Source organism: Octodon degus, unplaced genomic scaffold (assembly GCF_000260255.1).
Source record: "Octodon degus isolate 3935 unplaced genomic scaffold, OctDeg1.0 scaffold00173, whole genome shotgun sequence".
Lineage (NCBI taxonomy): Eukaryota > Metazoa > Chordata > Mammalia > Rodentia > Octodontidae > Octodon > Octodon degus.
The window spans coordinates 4,033,399-4,041,459 of record NW_004524749.1 but is presented as its reverse complement, the minus strand read 5'-3'; the positions used below and the strand labels follow the sequence as shown (position 1 = coordinate 4,041,459).

General features: G+C 40.7%; 1 pseudogene; it reads right to left on the bottom strand.

The window, feature by feature from the left end:
• Window positions 1-408: 408 nt before the first annotated feature.
• Window positions 409-7,676, bottom strand: LOC101587649 (annotated as a pseudogene).
• Between the last annotated feature and the right edge of the window lie 385 nt (window positions 7,677-8,061).

The following is an 8,061-nucleotide window of genomic DNA, read 5'->3' as shown; positions in this document are numbered from 1 at the left end:
ATCTTTATTTTGTACACCATTATTCTTCCACTCCACGAAAAGGCTGCTTCTGACTTCTGTCTCTGATGGCAAGCACTAGAATCCTAACTGTAACAGAATAATAGTAGAAATGCTTCTGTGATTTTAAGTTGAAATCAGTACACCTGTACGTGGCTCTGACACCCAGTTTCAGGAATGTACAAATGTTTTTGTATTCAAAAATACAAAATAAATTATCTGTAGGCATGGACAATGACAGTGGTAAACCATTATATATATTGTAATTGAAACCAGCAATGGTGGGCATGTGATTTCCTTGCATCAGCCAGCCTGCTCTTCATTGCCTTCATGTGAATCTCCAGTTACTGGGAGAACCCTGCAGGGCACTTCCTGTTACAGTACATGAGTGAGGGCCAAGCATTTCCTAGGTTAGAACATCCTGCCCCCCATCCCGCCCCCCCATCCCGCCCATGGCACTCATGGCAGTGTCCTCCTCCTTAGGGATTTCTGTGACCACAACTTCTGTTGTTGCTAACAGAGAGTCCACCCCTGCGGCATCTAGCAGAGCAGTTCTTACAACCTTTGTTGGGTCAATGATCCCTTTCTCTATCATATTCACAAAGTCTCCAAGCATAGCATCATAACCTACTTCAGAGGAGCTCTGCAATATTTTCTCAACTATCAAAGATCCTTCTACACCCACGTTCTTTGCAATGGTCATCGGAGGGATTTTCAGTGCTCTTTTAATAATTTCTATGCCAATTTTTTGATCTTCATTAGCAGGAGTTAAGGTGTCCAGGGCAGGAATGCAATGGAGCAGGGAACACCCACCACCCAGCACAATGCCTTCCTCCACAGCTGCCCTCGTGACATTGAGGGCATCTGTGATCCTGTCTTTCTTTTCATTCACCTCGACAACACTTGTCCCACCAACCTTCAGCACAGCCACTCCATCTGAAATCTTCACCAGCCACTCATTCAGTTTCTCTTTCTCGTATTCACTGGTTGTGATTTCTAACTGCTCAGTGATTTCATGAATACTTTTCTCGATTTGTGCTTTGTCATCTTTGCCTTTTTAAAAAAATTTTTATTTATTTATTTATTTATGTGTGTGTGTGTGTGTGTGTGTGTGTGTGTGTGTGTGTGTGGCCAGCTCAGCCCACCAGGAGGCGGGGCTGGCTGGCGTGTGGTGCTGGGGGATTGAACCGCCGTCCCTGTGCTTTGCTAAGCTTGTTCTAAGTAGGTGCTTTAGACCACTGCCCCATCTCACCAGCCCCTACCTTTGCCTTTTAAAAGCATGGCATCATCTTTAATTATGATAACCTCTCCAACTTTCCCTAAGTCGTGAGGCTGAACATCTTCAAGATTTAGTGTCAAACCCTCTTCTCTAACCACCACACCACCAGTTGCAATAACCCTGTCTTTCAGCTGGTTTTTCCTATTGTCACCAAACCCTGGACCTTTGACAGCAACAACTTGAAGGCCAAGCTTTAGCCTGTTCAAAATCAGGGCACTGAAAGCTTCTCCATCAACATCTTCAGCAATTATCACCAAGGGCTTTCGGCGAGCATTGGCAATTTCAAGAGCACGTACAATGGACTGGACGCTAGAGATTTTCTTCTCACTCAGTAGAACATAGGCATCCTGGAACTCACATTTCTGGTCTTTGGATGTGTTAATAAAGTATAGAGAAATATATCCTCGATCAAACTTCATGCCTTCAATAATTTCCAATTCATCATTCAGGGTTTTTCCATCCTTCACTGTGATGATGCCCTTCCAGCCCACCTTCTTCATAGTGTCAGATATGATGCTGCCAATTTCTTTGTCTCCATTTCCAGAAATTGTAGCAACCTGAGTAATTTCTTCAGGAGTTGTCACAGGTTTGGACTGGTTCTTAAGTTCAGCAATCACAGCATCAACAACTGACATCACACCTCTCCTGATTTCTAAGGGGTTTGTGCTTTTACTGATCATCTCAAAGCCTTCCTTGGCAATAGAGCATGCTAGGACTGTCACTGTGGTGGTGCCATCCCCAGCCTCTTCATTTGTATTGTTGGCAACATCTTGAACAAGTTTAGCTACAATATTCTTATATTTATCCTTCAAATCAATTGACTTTGCAACAGTCACACCATCTTCAGTTACCTTGGGACTTCCCCAACTCTGTTCAATAATCACTGTTTTTCTCTTTGGCCCCATTGTAAAGTTGATGGCATCAGCCAGGAGATCTACACCTTGAAGCATGGGGGCATAGGCATCCCCACTGAATTTCACGTCTTTGGCATAAGTCCAAGAGAGCTGTGGGGCCAGCACCCAGGACATTGACCTGGCCTGGTGAAAGACCGCAGGTAGCCAGATCACTTCTGCAGGGTGGTGGCAGGAGCTTACCTGGTGAGGAAGGCCCTCGGTGGAGAGTCAGTCTTTTAAAACATGAATGGATGTTTGTATTTTGTGTCTTTTTCTTTGTCTATTGAGGTGATCATGTGATGTTTGTCCTTGCTTCTCATTATGTTGTGAATCATACTTGTATGTTGAACCATCCTTGCATTCCTGGGATGGAGCCTACTTGGTCATGACATATCCTTTTAATGATTTGTTGTATTTCATTCTGTTTGATAGTGTCTTGCTAAGAAGGACTTTTGCATGTATGTTCCTTAGACAGATTAGCTTGTAGTTCTCTTTTATGGTTGGATCCTGGTCTACTTTAAGGATCAGAATAATGTAAGCTGCTGAGAATGATTTTGGAAGTATTACTTCCCTCTCAACCTAATCAAAGAATTTGAGGAGCACATACTGTTGCTATATTATTCTTGAAGTTGTTGTAGAATTCAGCTATAAATTCATCAGGTCCTGGGATTTTTTTTTGGTTGATAATTTTTTTTTTTGGTTGCTGTTGTTCTCACGATATATTTTTATTTCTAAGCTTATCAGGTTGATCTTAAAAGATATTAAAGTTAGATGTAAAACATCAATGTTTTCTTCCATCCCCTTCACTAAATATATTTTATAGAAATTTAAGCCATGAAAAATATTTGAAATGGCTAGTGTTTTTATTATCACTTCAATTTCCTTGTCTGCTGTTGTATTGCTGAAGAATTTTAAGTCTTTTTGGTTCAGTTTTGATAATTCATATGTATCTAGGAATCTCTCCATTTGTTCTGAGTTCTCCAATTTCTTGGTATATATGATTGTGAAGTAGTTGATAATAATTTTATGAGTTTTGCTTGTGTATTATTATTTTACTTCATCAGTTCTGATAGCAGTACTATTCTTATTTTATAAAGAGTAGAGGCAGAATGACTTCCCCAAGGTGAAAGAGCCAACCTTTGTGTCTAGCTCTGACTATATACCCAGGGATCTTTTTCATTTCCCCACCCTGTGAATGCCACAGAACCCTCTGTAGACTAAGTAGAAGAACCATGGCAAAAGTCCCTTTAAAAAATAATCTTTTGTTTTCATGAATATTTCTATTTTCTCTCTAAAATCCCAACTGTATATCACAACCTTTTTTGTTTCTCTCTGCCTCTTTTCTTCCTACATTATCTATATATTCCCTAACAAATCTATATTGCAGATATGTGTTTTTGATGAGCTCAGATGTACACTAAGGAGTCAGCAATCCACTTTTTGTTCATTTGTCTATTATTTTTTTAACTACAGAAACAAACTGTGCATGGTAGCACATTCCTGTAATCCCAAACTTTGGAAGGCTGAAGTAGGAGGTTACAAGTTAAGAGCACAGTCTGGACAAGTTAACAAGAAAGACCCTGTCTCAAAATATTTTTTTTCACAAGGGCTAGGAATGTGGCTCAGTTCAAAAACCCTAGACTTAAACCCTTGGGTCAAATAAATAAATGAACAAATTTCAAACTTAAGCAATAAAAAAAGAGTTAGGAAAAATGCAAAGTTATATTCTAATCATTATCATATGGATTTTGCTATTAGAATTTGTAACTTTGGAGAAATTGATTAATTCTCTGAACTTGGTTTTCTCATGTGTAAAATGGGCTGATGGTAATGCCTTTCAAGGAATTATATGAAAGTATTTGTGTAAAGTGCCTGACACAGGGGCTGTCAGCTTAATAAATGCTGGCCCTCATGTACAGGTTTTCTATCCTACCTTCCCCCATACTCCATTGATTTGTAATTATTGTTACTGCTGTTCACTCTGTTCTGTCCTCCTATACTCGCTCCCATCTGACCCTGGAGTTCCTGCAGGATAAAAGTTGTCTCTTTGTACATAATATGTGTGATTTAAAGAGAAACCCTCTACCTTGCTGGTGGAAAGTCTATTTTCATGCAGCTTGTGGGCCTCAGCCAACCATTCAGTACTGCGGCTCTTCCTGTTTTCCATCCTGGAAGAATATCATTAGTTACCTGGGGTGTGCAGGGGCTCATAAGGCTTCCTGATCCACCCATCATTTCCAGAGCCTCAATTGATTCACAGGCAACTGTGGGGGTCACACTTTTCAATCTGCATGTGTCTTTTAGGATGTTAGTTGATAGAAGATGCTCAGTGGGGAGGGAGTTGCCCCACACCTCTATGAAATGCAAAGAGACTTTTCTATGGATGCTGAGGCTCCCTGGGCAGCCAGAAGAAACTCAGAGTGAGCCTCTGACCTCTCAGACTATTTCCACTCTCTCATGGCCCTACAATCCTTTTGTGGGGAAGGAGCCTCTGCTTCTCCTTGCTTTCAAGTGCCCCATTATTCTAGAACCCTGTTTTGGATCTTTTCTAAGTGCCTCACCTGTCCCTGAAGCCAGGCTACCCAAAGCAGGTCAGGGTTCTCATAAGCCCAGTAGGTTCCTTCCCTTCAGGATGCTCTGATGTTCCACTGTATTTGTTAAGGTCCACATGTGAATACCAGTAGCAGCTCTGCTCCCAAAAAGGGGACCAAGAGGGAAGTTGGTTACTCATACTTTGGCAGGGTAGAAACCTTGGTTTCATAGGTTCACATTAGAGCCACAGAAGAAGGGTGCCAATACCCTGATTTGGGGTATCTCTCTTATAAGGACGATGTAGAGCTCTTATAAGGATGATGTATCTCTCTTATAAGGATGATGTAGATCTGGTTCTTAGCAGGCCCCACAGTGTTTTAGACTTAGCCCCCCATTCAGGCCATGGATGGATTCTCTACCATCCATGTTCCACAGCTCCCCAGGATATTGGCTCCCTGTCCCTGACACTTAGGTTGGTCACCTTGCTACTCCATAGATTGAGATGGGCATAGTTACCTCCTCCAAGAGATTCACATACTATGCTCAGCATCTCTATAGAGTCTTTTAATAATCTCTCTTACCTTGTATAGTTGTGGTCAAACTGTGTTCTCTTGGGACACATTTAAGATACCTCAGACATGAATGGTGATGATTTGTGTTAGTGAAACCTCTCATTCTTTTAGTCATTGCTACAGACCTTCACCTACCATGACAGGTTAGATATAATTTGTCCCCTCCAAAACTCATGTTAGAGTTTATTTCTAATTATGCAGCATCAAAGAAGTAGGAAGTTAACCCTTTTATATTTTTCTCTCATCAGGAAATAGTTTGGACCACTGTTGTCCTTGGCTGAAAAGAAGACCATCACCAGCTATAGTCCCTTGAATTTTTTTTTTTTTTTTGTGGAACCAGGGATTGAACTCAGGCCCTTGTGCTTGCCAGGGAAGTGCTTATTCCACTGAGCCATATCCCCAGACCCTTTCTTTCTTTTTCTTTCTTTCTTTCTTTCTTTCTTTCTTTCTTTCTTTCTTTTTTGTCCCTTGAATTTGTTTTTTTTGTTTTTTTTAAACATTCTCTTGGTTTTTTTGTTTTGTTTTTTTTTTTAATTTTATTTATTTGTGTGTGTGTGTGTGTGTGTGTGTGGCCAGCTCAGTCCACCAGGGGGCAGGGCTGGCTGGCATGTGGTGCTGGGGGATTGAACCGCGGTCCCTGTGCTTTGCTAAGCTTGTTCTAAGTAGGTGCTTTAGACCACTGAGCCATCTCACCAGCCCCTGTCCCTTGAATTTGAATCGTAACTTTGAATCAAAGCACCTATTTCTCTATAGCTCACCTAGACATTGTTATTGTATTATAGCAGCAAACATCAACTAATGCATTTACCCTCCCAGTGCAGCAATGCGGAAGGCAGGGTCTAGTCCATGTTAAAAGTGATCACATTTTAGAAACGCAGTATTTATAATCTATAGAGTTCCAAGGAAGACAGGGTTGGAAGATATATTGTTTTGGTTTTGACCCATAAAACTTGAAACAAAGTTAATCCAAATATTAATTATTTCAGACTTTTTCCTGCATACTCTGGTAAGCTCTGCTTTTGTGGTTATCGTTAATAAAATTTATTAACACCTTCTGAGAGAATCATTGGCAGCCAGTATTTTGGAAGGACACACAGATGATGCAGCCTTGTGAGTAATGTTGTAACCAGCATGAGGTTAGCAGTCCACTCTGGGCAGAGATTTATGTTGTCTTACTGCAGTCAGGAGGAAAGAGCCACTACACAGTAAACAATGAAGAGGTTGTGACTTGTTCTTATAGCATATTTGAAAGTAATCAGGAATGGCACATTTGACAATAAAGAAGATGGATGGATGTTTTCTGCATCTGAACAGAGAAGGCATCTGGGCACTGTTGAGGAATCTTCACATGCACTGATTTCATGATAACAACTGGCTTAATATCTCTTCTAGCCTTTATTCTGAATCTTCATAAATAAATCACTGTAGGAGTCTCACCTCACCCATGGATGATATACTCCAAGAACCCAGAAGATACCCCAAACTTTGACTAGTATGAAGCTATATATATATATATATATATATATATATATACATTAGTACATTTTCATATATATGTGATCAAACTTAATTTAAATATTAGGCACATTATGAGATTAACAATGATAACAAATTATAAAATAGAACAATTGCAATAGAATTATTTTGGCAATATATTATACTAAAATTTATCTAAAACTTATGAATTATTTTGAGAATTTTCCATTTGATATTTCTCTGAACTATGGTGGAAAGAAATCTTGGAAAATGAAGCCATCAGTAAGCAGAGGACTACAGTATATTTCAAATGAACCCATAAATTTTCCAAATCATTTTTTAAAACTATCAAATGGATTGTACAGAGGCCCTGCAAAAGGTATTTGTTCATCGTTGTGAATGCTTTAGAGTAACCTTTCATGAGGCAAATGAGGGTAAATCAATGATGTTGGAAAAGATCCTTTTCAGGACCAAGCAGATCTTGCTTCATTAAACTCTTGCACTTTCTGTTCAAGTGGAGCTACCACCACCTCCACTTTCTGGATGAATCCCTTTGAAACTCAGAGAGCATTTGAACATTCTGAAGTTACACAGTTGGCATTGGCACTGCTACATTTGGGACCTGAAATCAGCCATCTCTGATGCCACCTTCTTCCCATCATAGTGGTGTTCTTCTGGAAATAGAGATCTGAATGTTTAGGAGCACTGCTGGCCAATGGCACGGGCATGCTCAGGAAGAGTTGAGTTTTTATGGGTTTTATCACCAAAAAGATCAAGACCAAACTTAATGCTCTTACTCTTACAGGCCACAGTGGCTGCCAGATCACAGGTGGCATAGCAGCCAGCATGATCCACCTCAGAGCCTCTGCACTCGATGTTGTTCTCCAGGCTATCAGTAGCAGCAAGAGAAGCAGCAGCAGCCTCCATGTCTCAGATACACTTCTCTCTTTGCTGAGACAAAATACCCAAGACCCAAAGTTAAGGAAGGAAAGGTTTCTTTAGCCAATAGTTAGTGGTGGTGTCAGTCCATACTCAGCTGGCTCCAAGACAGAGTGGCACATGGCACAGAGCAGCCATTCATGGCTGTGGCAAAGAACAGAGAACAAAGTGAGTGGCAGTAGCTGTGGCTTACAGCAAGCCTCTCTCCCCCTCCTTACATTGTAATTCAGATTACTTGCCCCAGGACTAAGGTACGGCACTCACACCTGCAATCCCAGCATTGGATCATGAATAAATCATGATCTCCAGAATCCGTGCCTTGACTGCTTTTGGGGACAACTATACCCAAACCATAACACTCCATGAGGGCTTG